Source organism: Argiope bruennichi, chromosome 7 (assembly GCF_947563725.1).
Source record: "Argiope bruennichi chromosome 7, qqArgBrue1.1, whole genome shotgun sequence".
In the NCBI taxonomy this organism is placed as follows: Eukaryota; Metazoa; Arthropoda; class Arachnida; order Araneae; family Araneidae; genus Argiope; species Argiope bruennichi.
This window is the reverse complement of record NC_079157.1, coordinates 76585854-76601120: the sequence shown is the minus strand read 5'-3', so window position 1 is coordinate 76601120 and position 15267 is coordinate 76585854.

The window sequence follows — 15267 nt, the reverse complement described above, 5'->3', positions numbered from 1 at the left end:
AAAAAGCATAAATAAAGCATTTATATATTAAAAAGGATATTAGCGAACCAGAAACAAATTCGGTATTTCGAATGACGAAGGTCAATATTTTGAACGAAAATCAAAGAAAAAAAGCCCATCACAGATTTTTTGCAACTTTTTTTTTGATATTTTTGGCTTTAAAAGAAAACATTTAGGAATCAAAATCATACTACGATTATAAATCTAACTTTTTCTCTGGATTAAATATGAAGTTACTGCACCTTTAAAAATTTTGGTTAATTTGTAATTAATTAATAACCCCCTCAAGAGTTTGAACATTTATCTTAGTGAATATCATCCAAGAGAAAGGAACTTTTTAAATTTCAAATTTTTAGGTCTAGTGGTTGGAAGATTTCGAGATGAAGGATTCATTGAGAGGTAATACTTAGTAAATCTGTTCTGTAAGCTAAGTGCTCATTAAACTAAAAATGGAAACTTTGTTCAAGCAACAATAACGTCGCTGCTTAAATTATTGCAAATACAAGTAACTGAGTAATAATGGTTCCCACTAATTGAAAAACGTGTCATACTTTTATTCCATAAAAATGTTAAGTTCATATAATATGATCAGTAGATTTAAAATAAAATATCTTAACAATTTATTGAAACATGATTGTTAAGTCTAATGATCTGTAAATTATATGGAAAATGTTAATAAGTACCAAGAAAAATAATATTATTCATTTATTTTGAAAAAACCGAGAGGAAAAACTACATTTCAATCATATCGCATTCGTAACAATATCTAAATAAAGCTCAACAATCTTTTATTTTGAAGATAATTCTGTATTTAAATTGAAGAAATCAGGTAATCCAGAGATTAATTAAGTAAGAGACGCCGAGTCTCATCAATGGTGATGATGCCGTGTCCGCGTTACCACGGAAAGGGGGTGCAGTAGCTCCTGAGAGTAAAGACCCCTGAGCACCCGAGGGCAGAAGTCTGACTTCTAGTTCATATGAAGATGAAACTCGCACATTCGCTTGCACAATCCCTTTTTACAGAGGGGCACATTCACACACCTCACAGATAGAACACAGATGAAGAACAAACCATGCCCGAACCGTGATTCGACGCCCAGATCACGGGGAAAATGCGCTACCCCTATGCAAGGACGCCGGCAGCCTCATCAATAAAAAAAATATGAAAGAAGTCATAAAATCTAACAGTAAAATTTTGAAGAATTCTGAAATAAATAAAGTTCGTAACAAGTTTCTAGAATTTCCGATATTATTCATCGTTAATTCCTCTCTTTAAATAGCTCAGTGTTTATCTGAACGCATACATAACCGAAATTTAATGAATCCCGGGTATCGAAATCAACAGAATAGAGTTCCGCAATTAATTTTTTCGATTAAACTGAAGCAATAATATATGAAAGAATAATGGAATATAATCTAGTTCATAAATGAAATTTCCTCCAGGATTTCCAAAGTTAACATTTGCTATTAAATCGATTGTTATTCACTTGTATCGATACACAATCGAAATTTACTGAACATTGTCTATCGAGATCAACAGAATTGAAATTCATGAAGAATTGTTTTGACTACAAACAATTATCGTTTGATATAATAAAGCACTGCGATGAAAGCTTGATGAATGGAAAGTACATTTAAATGAATAAATTCAAAAATGTGCGTAGAAATCTTCGATAAATTTTGTGCCGAGACGCAGAAGATAAATCACACGGGTGTGCTTTTTTAAATATGAAGTATACAGGAATAAATATTGTAACTGCCAACAAATTTTACCTCGGAATTTTGATGATTCCTTACATTTTATCGCCAACTCCTCTCCTAGTTTCTTAATAATTTTGTAGCTTTTTTGTCTGCTTAAATCGTTATCATTAAAATATAACGAGCTGGAGAAATGGTAAGTAAAATTTGATATATTTCGCCAAACCAAACATTGTATTGTTAATAACAAATGGAGAGGGTTGCCGAATCAAATTCTGGGTTACGAGAGGCGCCAAATGAAAAAAGTGGCCAACACAAAACATCCCAGTTAGGGACCTATATTGAAACTCTTAATTTATCCTCTAATTCATTAATTTGCCAACATATTGTTACGGAATTTCCCGGGGTTCGCTTGGATAGTGGGGGTTTTATGGTGTGAAGAACGCTCAATCACCAGGCGGCAGTAGAAAATAAAACAACGACGTTTATTTACACGAAGACACACAGGACAGCACAAAGACGACAACTATATACAGCACAGAAGACGATTATCTTCAGCCGAGACGTGCAGCATACAACAGACTCTACTGCAGACAGTAGCACACAGCTTAGTTCAGCACTAGCTTCACTCCGTCGCTGCTCCGCTTATCTCTGGAAGGCTAGTTCTTCACCGTCGGTTCCGACTACAACTCCACTGGGCCACGACTGCCCGGCAGCTGGGGCTGCTTCCTTTTATAGGTCTCAGGAGGTGGGGCTAGAAGCCTCTGAACCAATCAGGAACGTTCGAGGCGTAACTCGGTTCCTACTGGACGGATTGGGAAAATTCTCGATGTTTCAGGTATAATCTATTTTGGCGCCAAAGTCGCCAAATTCGTCGCCTAATGGTCGCCAAGCTCTGGGACCTCCCATGGAACCAACTATGCTGGGAAGCAGCATCACTGGTTCGTAACAATATGAAACACCGAATTTTCAATTTAAATTCTCTATTTGACGAAATTTGTTTATTAGAAATTATCTGTCTGGGTGTCCATGTGCAGGTGACCACAATTTTGAATAATAGCTCAAAACTGGAGACTTGGAATTCGCTAAATCTTTTTTTTTCTTATAAACTTTACGGGTATGAAGCAAATTTTCGTCAAAATTCGGCAATAGTTGAACGTCTGATGATTTGCCTATTCGTGCAAATGCGACAGATAATTCCAGAGCTCAACAAAATACTCGTAGACCGATGAACTTTAGTATAGAGGGTGTTTGTGATAGAATTGGAGATATTTATATTACTTTATATTTAATCTCACAAAAATTAAACTGTTTGTTACTGTCTATCCGTGTTCAGAATTAGAAACACATTCTGTAACAAATAATGACGCTTTTATAAATAAGAAAACAAAAAAACCATAGTAGCAAAACGCAAAAAATCGTCCACAAAAGTAGCACTTGCAGTGAACAACAGCATATAAGCAGCAAATCGCTATTAAACAGCAATATCATAAAAAAAATGTTCATATGATTTCTCGCTTGAGATTAACACCCCCAAAGAGATACTTCGATGAATTATTATCTTAGATTCGATTGACTCCTATGGGTTAGGTTGCCGGAACTAGGCGCCCCGACAGAGGCTTATCTCCGGTAAGGACAGATTGCGTTGAACCTAACGGTCAATATGTTGCCGTGATCGACTGACTCCTTTGACCTGTGTGCCCCTGCTTTTATAGCTGCTGTATTAGGACATCGAATGTTCCAGAACGGACGCTGGAGTCCAAAAGGAAAAATTACAAAGATTCTCAAATATTCGTTAACCTTCATTTTTGTAAAAAAACCTGCCAATTTCGTCTCCAAGACACCAAAGTCAAGGGGGGGGTCAATGACCTTATATCCATTTAGCAGCCTCTAAAATATTTTTAAACTCTCTACCTTACCTACTTAAAAGCAGGATTATATCATAACAACATGCAAGATTTTAAAAAAAGTGCATAGATTTGACGAAAAAACAGTCGATATTTATCAAATGTTGGACCCAAATAGTTGATGGGAATAGGTTTCAAATGCATATTAGATTCTCTACACAGTACTACTAAATTAAATACAAAATGCGCCTTATTTTGCAGGTACGTGAGAAAGCCGAAAAGAGAACATTCCCTCTGGATTATCCTTAAGATTTCTCATTTTAATTAAAAACATTTTTTTTGTTGTTGTTCGTTATTACAAGAAATGTCTCGCAAGAAAAGGCATCCTTTACTCTTAAAATGCGGGATGGTTCTGACAATCTATGTGTTGCCATAGAAACGAGAATCCATGATAAGTGTTTAATTCACTTAGTCGGGCCTTTGTGTGTGCGTATACATATCGCAGCATTAAAAAAAAAATACTTTTATTATCAAGAAACTCAACGGAAGCATCAACGCACATGATGACAGGTTGGTAATTAAGGCGTCTATGGAGAGGGCCAATTTTTTGCTACCTTCTTCATTTTTATTTCATACTGACAATTATTCTCTTGTTTCAGACATTTTTTTCTGCCTCGTAAACTTCTCTATGAAGTAGGTAAACGAGATCGCTTGGGTATTCTCTTCACTTCCGTTCTACCTCCCGGTTGTTTAATTAAGTAGGGAAAATGCTTAATCTTTTCGTCTGATCTTGGACGTATTTTGAAAAGGATATAAGTAAAAAAAAAGAAAAAGGTATCATTCTTTCAAGACATATTTAAACAGAGAAGCCTCGTAAATTACAACTCATGTGTTGGTTATTTAAAGTTCGGGCTTAAAGTAGAGAGAGCATTTGGGAGTATAGACTTTGTTTTTGCTGATCTTAGATGAAATGTTTTATTTATGTATTGATTTTGTAATAAGGTCAGTAAGAAGAAGTTGGGGGGGGGAGCATTAATGAAACGCTAGGTATTTTTTTTAAATCTGCAGATTTTTATTGCTTTAAAATATACTTCAACAAAAAGCTTGTTAAAAAAACTTTATGACGTTCAATAAAGCTAGAATTATTCGAATTAATTTGGTATCAAATTCAATCAAGATAATAAAAAGCATGCCAAAAATCTTTATGATGTTCAATAAAGCTAGAATTAATCGAATTAATTTGGTATCAAAACCAATCAGGATAAGACAATAAAAAGGTTGTTAAAAAATCTTTATATCCAACAAAGCTAGAATTAATTGCTATAAAAACCATCAGGATAAGACAATAAAAAAATCGTTATGATGTTCAATAAAACTAGAAATATTCGAATTAAATGGTATCAAACCCAATCGGAATAAGACAATAAAAAGTTTGCTAAAAAATCTTTATGATGTTCAATAAAGCTAGAAATACTCGAATTAATTGGTATCAAAACCAATCAGGATAAGACAATAAAAAGGTTGTTAAAAAGTCTTTATGTTCAACAAAGCTAGAATTAATTGGTATAAAAACCAATCAGGATAAGACAATAAAAAAGTTGTTAAAAATCTTTATGATGTTCAATAAAACTAGAAATATTCGAATTAAATGGTATCAAACCCAATCGGAATAAGACAATAAAAATTTTGCTAAAAAATCTTTATGATGTTCAATAAAGCTAGAAATATTTGAATAAATTGGTATCAAACAATAATAAGGACAATAATTAAAAGAAGACACTAATTAAGGTAAGACAGTAATTTCAAAAAGTATTTCTGAGAAAAATATTTCTTACAACGTCTTAATTTAATGATAACAAACATAATGTTAAATGAATGTTGAGTATTTACAAATTATACTTAAATATTGAGTTTGAGTGTGTAACTAAAATCGATGAAAAATAAATTAAAAACAATTCTTTTTCGCCTCTAAAAAGTCATACAATTAAACCTAATATTAAAATGTTATAACCTACTCACTTGAAATGTGGAAGATAAAATAAAAAATTTACTTTTTGACATTCCATAATTATTTTAGTACATTATTATGTTTATAATGTCAAACAATGTGTTATTGATTTCTAAATTTTAAAATTTCACCTTTCAGGTAAGTGGAAAATATTTAACGGCAATTACATCACTTTAACTGCAATAATTTATAATAAGAAAATTGATACACATTTTCTTCTTAAGTCCAAAATGACGCTCGGTCAAATCTTATTTTAAAATGTAATAAATTATTTATTTTGTCCATGCAATATACATAAAAATAATGATTCCGCTTTTTGAAAAGATTTTATGATTATTTTAGAATATTCTAAGTCTTATAATGAATGGCGATGTAAATAATTTAATTCCATGCTTTATGTAACTGAGCAGCATTTAATGATACCTACACCACTTTTACCACCACCACGGCATTTATGATTTCATGAATTGCTAAAGTAGAACATGCAGTAACGTAAAGTCAACCTTCTAACTCTCCGACCCGCCCTAAGGCACACGGATTTAAACCATAAAACTGAATGACCGGACCGCCGCAACAGCAATTCGCGGGAACTGTGGTTGAGTCCTAAGGGCCGTCACCGGCCACGGTACAACCCTCCCCGAAGGAAGTACGTCCCGTCATCGATGGGGGGAGCCAGATCCCCCACCTATTAGTGTACCCTCCAGGGTGGCGAGATCCAACCACCATGCCGGAAGCATCTCATCCTCATTTCGAGGTGCCCCCCCTAGGGTAATGCAGTAACGTAAAGATATAATTCTACTCTTAGACATATAGTAAAGCATTTTAGATCTGTTTAATATAACAGACAAGCATTAAAATGTCCAACTTTATAGCAATACTTGGAGTGAAAAATGAGATCCTCTTAGAAAATTTTATATGAAAATGCTCTAACGTTTATAACGTTTTGAAATGATACTTCAGTTGGATTTTAACTATTTTACACCAGAATCTTAAAAAAAAGCATAATACTGCAAGCAAGTCGTCCAAAATAAGTTTTCGGAGTAGTCGTTATAAGTTACTACTCCGAAACTATTAACTATTCCCTTAATTTGGCAATAAACATTCTAATGTTCTATATATCAATCGGGAAGGCAATTAAGACTTAGACTGAAATTTTCTAATGGTTCAACTTCTGATTCTAGGGAATTTATACTAGTTATACGAAAGAAAGATGTTCACCCTATCGTACCAGCCAGATGAGGAAACTTTCATTTTACATACATACAGGGTGTTTATAAAGTCCCGGACCCATTTTGATGTTTAATAACTCATAAAATAATGAAGATATAAACAAACTTATGGCATTTATTGATGGAATAATTCATATATTTTCCTTTTCAGGTTTGAATATTTTTACTTTTGTAAATATCGTCTGCGCGTGTGGTTAATTTCAGATAGTTTCATTTTCCAGTCTAAATATCTGTACTTTTCTAAATATCGTCTGCTTATTAATTGCATTTTTCTCTCTTTTGTTTTTGGAAACTATTGCAATGTTATGTTTAGTTTTGATGTGTTTGTTCTATGTAGTACTTTTGTATGGGATGTTTTATTCGAGGGGATATTAAGTAGAATGCATACAACACAAGAGAAAGCAAAGGTTCTATGGTGGTTCATAGAAACGAAATCGATAGTGCAAGCACAGAGAAATTTCAGAAGTATTTACCAAAAAGATCCTCCATCAAACAACAGCATCTAGAATTTCCTAGAAATTAGAAGTATCGCAGATAAAAAACATTCCGGACGTCCTTGCACAAGTGATTTTGATGTTGAGCGTGTCAGAGAGACATTCTTACACAATCCTAGAATATCTGTGAGATCAGCGGCAACAGAATTGGATATGCCAATTTCGATGGTGTACAAGGTTATTAAGAAAAAATTAAGACTGCATGCATACAAAGTTCAAATTGTTCAAGTTTTGGAACCGAACGATAGGCCTAGGAGGATGGCCTTTGCAACAGATATGCTGAGGAGGATAGAAGATGCTGCTGATTTTCTGAAGCGCATAATGTTCTCCGATGAAGCATCCTTTCATGTTTCTGGCATTGTTAATCGCCATAACGTGCGCATATGGGGATCTGAAAACCCCCATGAATACCGTGAGGCACAAAGGGATTCCCCAAAGGTTAAGGTGTGCTGCGGACTAATGCACGACCGAGTCAATGGACCTTTCTTTTTTACAGAAAAGACGGTCTCATCAGTCGTATACTTAGACATATTGGAAAACTTCGTATTTCCACAACTAGAAGAGCTTCAGCCACATGTCTTTTTGCAACAAGATGGTGCACCACCTCATTGGGGTACCATCGTTCGTACTTCTTTGAATGACCATTTTCCAGGAAGATGGATTGGGCGAGGAGGTCCAATTCCTTGGCTACCCAAATCACCTGGCATAACGCCGTTGGACTTATTCCTTTGGGGGTTTGTAAAAGACAACGTTTTCAGGAGGAGTGTCGAACATTGATGACCTAAAAGCCAGAATTACAACCGCAATAGGCTCTGAGGATGCCGACATGCTTGCCGCTACCTGGCGTGAAATTGACTATAGACTTGATATTCTCCGTGCAACGAAGGGGGCACACGTGGAGGTTCATTGACAAGGGTCGTGAAACTTTTTGAGTCTATTTAACCATTTATGTTATTAATATTAATCTATCTTTATTATTTTATGAGTTATTAAACATCAAAATGGGCCCGGGACTTTATAAACACCCTGTATATACAAGTAAAAAGGGAAAGACAACAATAAGCAATACAGTAACACAGCGCCATCTGTTGTGAGGGATACAAATCACTTCAATATTTTAGAAATATTCTTAAATAAAATCTATTTTATTCGTATATAAAAAGATCAAATACTAATAAAGAAAAAAATAAGGAATTTTTTTTTATAATTTAAAAGCTAATCTGCCCTTAATGTTTTCAATTTCATTCAGATGAGAGTAGTCATTTCCAAAAGTAAAGATTTAATTTGTGACACTTCCATATCAGCTATAATTTGCATTGGGAAATATTTTAATAATGAGATCGAAAACGTCAAACATATTTTAGAAAAAGTTAATCATCCTAAAAAATAGATTAGCAAAATAATTTTTACTACCTAAAATAACCAGCGGGAGTGGTCTTCCCGAAACTTTCTCGCGTATTCTCTAAAATCCTTGCCATGCCAGAGAAAGCTTCACATAGCATTGTCGTGGAATAATCACGAAATATTAAACGCTGGCGTATATGTAGCATTTTTTTTTCGAATCTATCTTGGCGAGGGTTACACGAGGGATACACCTTTTACCATGTATTTGACTTCAACAATTTTCATTTTTATTATTTTAAAAAAATGTCATATTTCGTCTTAATCTGTTTTAGCTATTTTATATTAGTTTACACATAAGCATACTTAATTTTATACTAAATTCCAATCATCAACAAAGCTCTACTTTTCACCATACGCATGGCACAGTATGGCCAAGAATGGCCCTTGTGCCAAAAAACCCAAACTAACCAACCAACCAACCAACCAACCAATCTTGGCGAGGGTTTTGGCGATTAATCCCTGGTATTCGGTTAATAACATATGAAAATTCAGGGCAATTTTTATTAATTTCTCAGCCAACCTCCCCTTACCTCCCTAAAGAAACCTGTTCAGACATTAAGAATATTAAATAAAAAGAAATTCATAATTTCGACAGAACTTTAATTTTTAACATAATCACCTACCTTAAATATTTAGACTTTTTACTATAATATTAAATTATTACATTAATTTAAAATTACGGTGACAACATTCATACCTCTAGTACATATCCACCAAAATTCATGGTACCCCAGGGCAACTTGAAATTCCATCATCTTCTTTAAACTTCTTCCATTATTATTTATTGTAAATCATTTATCGGCTTACATTAGTACCACCTTCTGGCTCTTCACTAACCATTAATAAGTCCAGAGAATGAGTCAATCCAATTGACACTAAAAATAAATATCTATATCCTGTCAACAAAATAAAGACTATTCTGAAGGAAAAAAATAAGACTCTCCTTCTACTCATGATTCCCTCCCTACTTCCACCCTTATTCATCCAGCGCATTATCGTGGTCTCCTCTAAATAATGAAAGTGTCCTGAAATGTTCAATAGGACAACTCCTCTTTCCTGTTCCTCCCAGTCTTCTTGTCCTTGTCCGGTTGATTACTTGAAGAGTGGACAGGCAGATGCTTCTGACACGCGAAGACAGATTTTTGGCGAGCAGAAAAGCTCTCTACTTTTTGTTTTGGCGTTCTGGTCATTTCAGAAAAAATAAGCTGTAATGTCAAGATTTATTTAGTGACCGTCGTTTCAAGGTCATTGACACTTATAAAGGATTGCTCAAATTAATGCAAAATTTGAATTTGTCATTATTTGTTCAGTAAAGTGTTGGCAACTCTATTAAAAAAAACATTTGACTGCTGATAATTTAGGATTAGTAAAAATGGAGCACTAAAAGTTGAAATAACGTTTTTTCATTGTTGAACAATATTTAAAGAGTAATGAAAGTCGGGTGGCCATAGTTCGAAAATTTGAGAGTTGGACTCCTAGATCGTGTGATTTAACTCCATCGGATTTCTTTTATGGGGTTATTTGAAGTCAAAAGTCTATGCCAACAAGCCCAGACATACGCGTGCATTGTAGGAGAAAATTTAACGCTGCATCAACGAAATTCAGTCCCATGTATGATTACTCCAACGCATATCCTTTCAACCGACAGAGAATCCTAGAGATTCCAAGTTCGGGGATATTCTGTGGCGAAAGAAAGTGACTTGTATGAAAAATGGTCATAGAAATTTTCGACAAAAAAAGTGCGTAGGTGCAGGCAACGCCGAAAAGGCCATTAGCGCTATGTGTAATTCTATACATAACTCTATCCTGTGTACTTTACAATTGAATAAAAATTTTACAATTTAAAGAAAAAAACTGTGTTTATTATTTAATTCAAATCTTGCATTAGCACGTTGTTCTATCATGTAACTCCATTTCTACTGACTCTAAACTATCAGTAATAATGGCAACTATCAGCAATAATAGGGTTGCCAACCTTTTACTTATGATTGGCGGCAAATTCAAACCTTGCACTAATTTTTGAATACCCTTTATAAGTTAGATTTAATTTGGTTATATTTAGAAATTTTGAAAAACTCGGAAGCTATTTTTAAACTTAATTCGCAATTTTAAACATTGTTCAGATGATGAGGTAGTTACATAAGGAACAATGGACACAGGTTATCGATGAAGTCCTTTTAAGACTTTTAAATTTAAAAAGGCGTCTTGTATAGCCAGGGAATTAACATGTACCTGTAATAAATTATGTATGCTGAATTCATTGATATAGATTACAGAGCTCCTTGCGGCAAAATAAAGAAGTTACAAAAAATAATTTTAAAAAAAGGGAGTTCGGTCAAAAGATCCAATTAGAAATGCGACCAGTGTATGGTCCATCCTCAAATAGTCCTAGTGTTGTAATAAAAATTGGACATTAATAAAACTAACCACCAACTGCGAAATTTTTTTATGAATGATGGGAAAATGAGTATCCATCTCTGAATAAAAAAAGATGATTTGTCTGGCTCGTTATTTTCAATAAATATTAGTTTTCCAATGCGGCTTATTTTATTAGATTTTAAAAGGAATTTCGGTCTTTTTTGTGTAGTTGTTATTAGAAACATATTTCTAAAATCTGGTGGTGTAATCATTTATAAAAATTTATAACATCATAATCCTACATACACAAGGATAAAATGTTTTTCTGCCATTTATATGTAGAAGCTTCAAAGAGTATTTATGATTTAGGTCTAACTGAAAATAGCACGGACTGGAGTTTGTGACATATGCAACAAATATATGATGTTTTTTTTTGTTAAGCCTCGTAACATGGCGAAGAGAATCGACTATGCAATTGAACTTTTACATGTATCCGATGGGATCCAAAAATTGGTCTAATTGGCGACGAAGAGGATCAGATTGAATATGAATTTTTATCTTTCGCCAATTGGATCCAAAAATTGATTCAATTGGCTGTTAAGAGGATCGAATATACATTTGAATTTTTTTTTCTTTTGACCAACTGGGTCCAAAAATCCAGACGATCGGATTGACTTTGAATTATTATTTCTTACCAATTAGATCCAAGAAGAAGATTGTTCCAGAAGAGAAAAGAAGGAAAATCCAGGAGAAGTTTTTCCCTCTGGATTTCTTTTATACATGCAATAAATCTGCGTTTTGTGTTAAGCCTCGTAACACGGCGAAGAGAATCGATTATGCATTTGAACTTTTACATTTGACCGATGGGATCCAAAAATAAGGATCCAAAAATAAGGCGATTGAATATGAATTTTTATCTTTGACCAATTGGATCCAAAAATTGATTCAATTGGCTGTGAAGAGGATCGAATATACATTTGAATTTTTTTTCTTTTGACCAACTGGATCCAAAAATCCAGACGATCGGATTGACTTTGAATTTTTATTTCTTACCAATTAAATCCAAGAAGATTGTTCCAGAAGAGAAAAGAAGGAAAACCCAGGAGAAGTTTTCCCCTCTGGATTTTCTTTTACACATGCAATAAATCTGCGTTTTGTGTTAGGCCTCGTAATACGATGAAAAGAATCGATTGTGCATTTGAACTTTTACATCTGATCAATTGGATACCAAAATCGGTCCAACTGGCGGCGAAGAATGCATTAAAAATTTTTTTCTTCCCTTTCACCAATTGTATTCAAATATTTGTCCAAAATAGGCGGCGAAGATTATCGAATTTTGTATTTGGGATATAAAAATGGGATATAAAAATTAGTAACACTTTTAATGTTTATAATTACAATTACACAAATAAATTTCATTTTCAAGCTTTTTTTGAGTTCTTTAATAATTGCATTCACAAAGGACAGACAGATAGCCCTTTGACGGACATGGTCAGAATTTTGATAAACATATATGTATTAAAATTATCGTCTATGTAGCTCGTTACGTTTTTGAATGTTGTTATACTCTCACACTTGACTAAACAGACAGACAGACTGCTCGTCGGTGGATTGCGTCAAACTGCCGGATCCTTCCAATGATCGATTGCATCCAAACTTTTATTGAATTCTACAATTTTAATATAAAGTTTGAGAACTAAATTTTACCGATCTTGTATTTTTTTTCTTTTTTTAGTCGTCGTATTCACAGATGGACGTATATAATTACAGAAATGTTTTTTTTTTTCATTCATGTCTAAAATCAGATCTATGAAAATCTCGAAGTGTGTGTGCGTGCGTGTGCAATTACAATGAATCCTCATTATATTCTTTGTATGCAAAAATTAAAAGATAATAAGGTTAATCTCCCTAAAACTACTTAATTTGTTCTGTATTATGTCACAAAAATAGAATCTTGATAATAATTATTCACATTTTTGAAAAATATTAGGAAAAGAAGGAATTCAGAAACATCATTCCGAAGAGTACGCTATTAAACTGTTATTGGAAGTTAAACCCCAAATACAAAAAGGTCCAGAACCGCTAGTGCAGATAATTTCGCGATTCATTTCACAAAGTTTCCACCAGGGGGCACTGGTATCAGGAAGTGCTTGCAGAAAAGCGCTCCTGGCGATAGTCCCTTAAGTTGTCCGGAGAACCTGCAAACGAAAGATTAGCTTCTGTGCTTAGGAGAGAAAATGCTTCTAGAAAGTTCTAAAAAAAAATTTCCCACTCATATTTTATTTTTTATATTTAGTTTCTTCTGGGGGCTTTTTTTTTTATTTCTGAAAACGGTTGGTCGTAACCAAGCGATAGCTTTTTATCAGAGAACCACCGCTTTATTCACTGTGTTTATATATATATATATATATCTTCTTAAGAGCTTTCTTGCTTTGAATTTTCGTGTGAAGAAACACAGTGCAATTTTTAGAAAACTTTAGTCACAAGAAAAAAAGATGTTTGTATTCACTTTCTTTTTCGCAGTTTTAACTTGTAATGTTACACTTTTTTTTTAAATTCGAGTTTTCTTTTTTTCATTATGGATACATTCCGTTGTTTACAATGAATACACTCCAAAAGTAAAAGTCATTGAATTCTGAATACAATATTCGTTATTTTTGTATTTTACACACACACAAAAAAAAATGACCATGAGATTTCAAACTTTTGCCGTTCTAGATGTTACTGAATTTTACTTATTTATATACCTTTTTATTCAATATGAGTTTTTTTATGTTGAATAAAAGAAGGCGGAGATCGATTCTCTAATCATTTTCTTGTATTTGTATATTCAATATCACAATAAATTATTTTAATATTTCCGGGATATAAATATAAGTTCATTAATTGACTTTAATTAAATCTAGTAATATTAGTAATCTAATATTAATTGATTTTAATTAAATTAAAATTTTAATTAATTTTCAAGATTGGCGCTTATTTGAAAGTGAAATTAAGAGAAACTGAATTTGCGATTTCATAATATTTATAATGATAAAATAGGAAAAAAATTAAAATGAAAAAGAAGTAATTAAAAAAAACAGGTTTTTAAATTTTAGCAAAAATTAAAAGATAATGCTTATCACAATTATTTTTTATTTCATTTTATTTTTATTTATTTATTTATTTTTATTTTATTTTATTTATTTATTATTTTTTTGTTATACTACAAAGCACAATCCCGCTCATAGTTGGGATGCTGAAATAAAAATTTGAGCATTCGAGACATTGATAGCCTTGTTGAACTTCCACAAATTCTATGCCATTAGTATTGGGTTTGAATTTTCGGAAATGAACTGCCGTATTTTATTGTATTTTCAATCGTCTGATTTTCTTCAATATACTGAATTCTGATTTTTTAGATTATTCTAAAACTGAGAATTTTCAACGATGAGTTATTTTCTAAACTCTTACAAAAAGATTTTTTTTAAACCAAAAATAGTATATAAAAAAGATCCGATCCTTTATTCAAAACATGGAAGCATGATAATACTGCATGCTGAATTCTTCTATATTAATGCTATTTTTGATATTTAATTATTTATGTTTCAGCGCAAAGTCCTCAGAAAAACTGTAAAAAACCATCGTAACAGGCGTATTGTGAAACATTAAACTGTGTGCTGTAAAAAAAAAAAAAAAAAAAAAAAAAAAAAAAAACGCTTAAAAATTTATTAAATCTTGAATCATAAATTTCATCGAAGTAGAGTTTTGTTAATTATATTAATGTCCCGTTTTTAAAGCAACAGTAGGTCTATGTCGAGACGAACTTCGTACTTTTGAACCGCGGTCAAATGACGGAGATGCCTAAAACCTCTCCAAACTTCCGCAGCACACCAGCGGGAGAGCATTTGGGCGCGACTGGTTTAACATGCTACAGAGCCTCTTACACATCGATTCTTTGGTGAAATCGGGTCTCGAACCTGGATCCCTCCGACTCCGAAGCTTAGACCTTATTACCCGCACCATCGCGGTCCTTCATTGAAATACAATTTACTAAAAAGTTTTTTTTTTTTAATTTTAAAGTGATGTAAAAATGGTTATTTTGCACTGATATACTCCGAAGTTATAGTAAATTTCTTTGATTAATTTTTAATTAAAATTCTTGTTAAATATTTTTTTAAACTTTTTAGTGAATGCCCATTACGCTAAACGAAACAACGCATCGAATCTCGTATCTCTAGATCCAAATT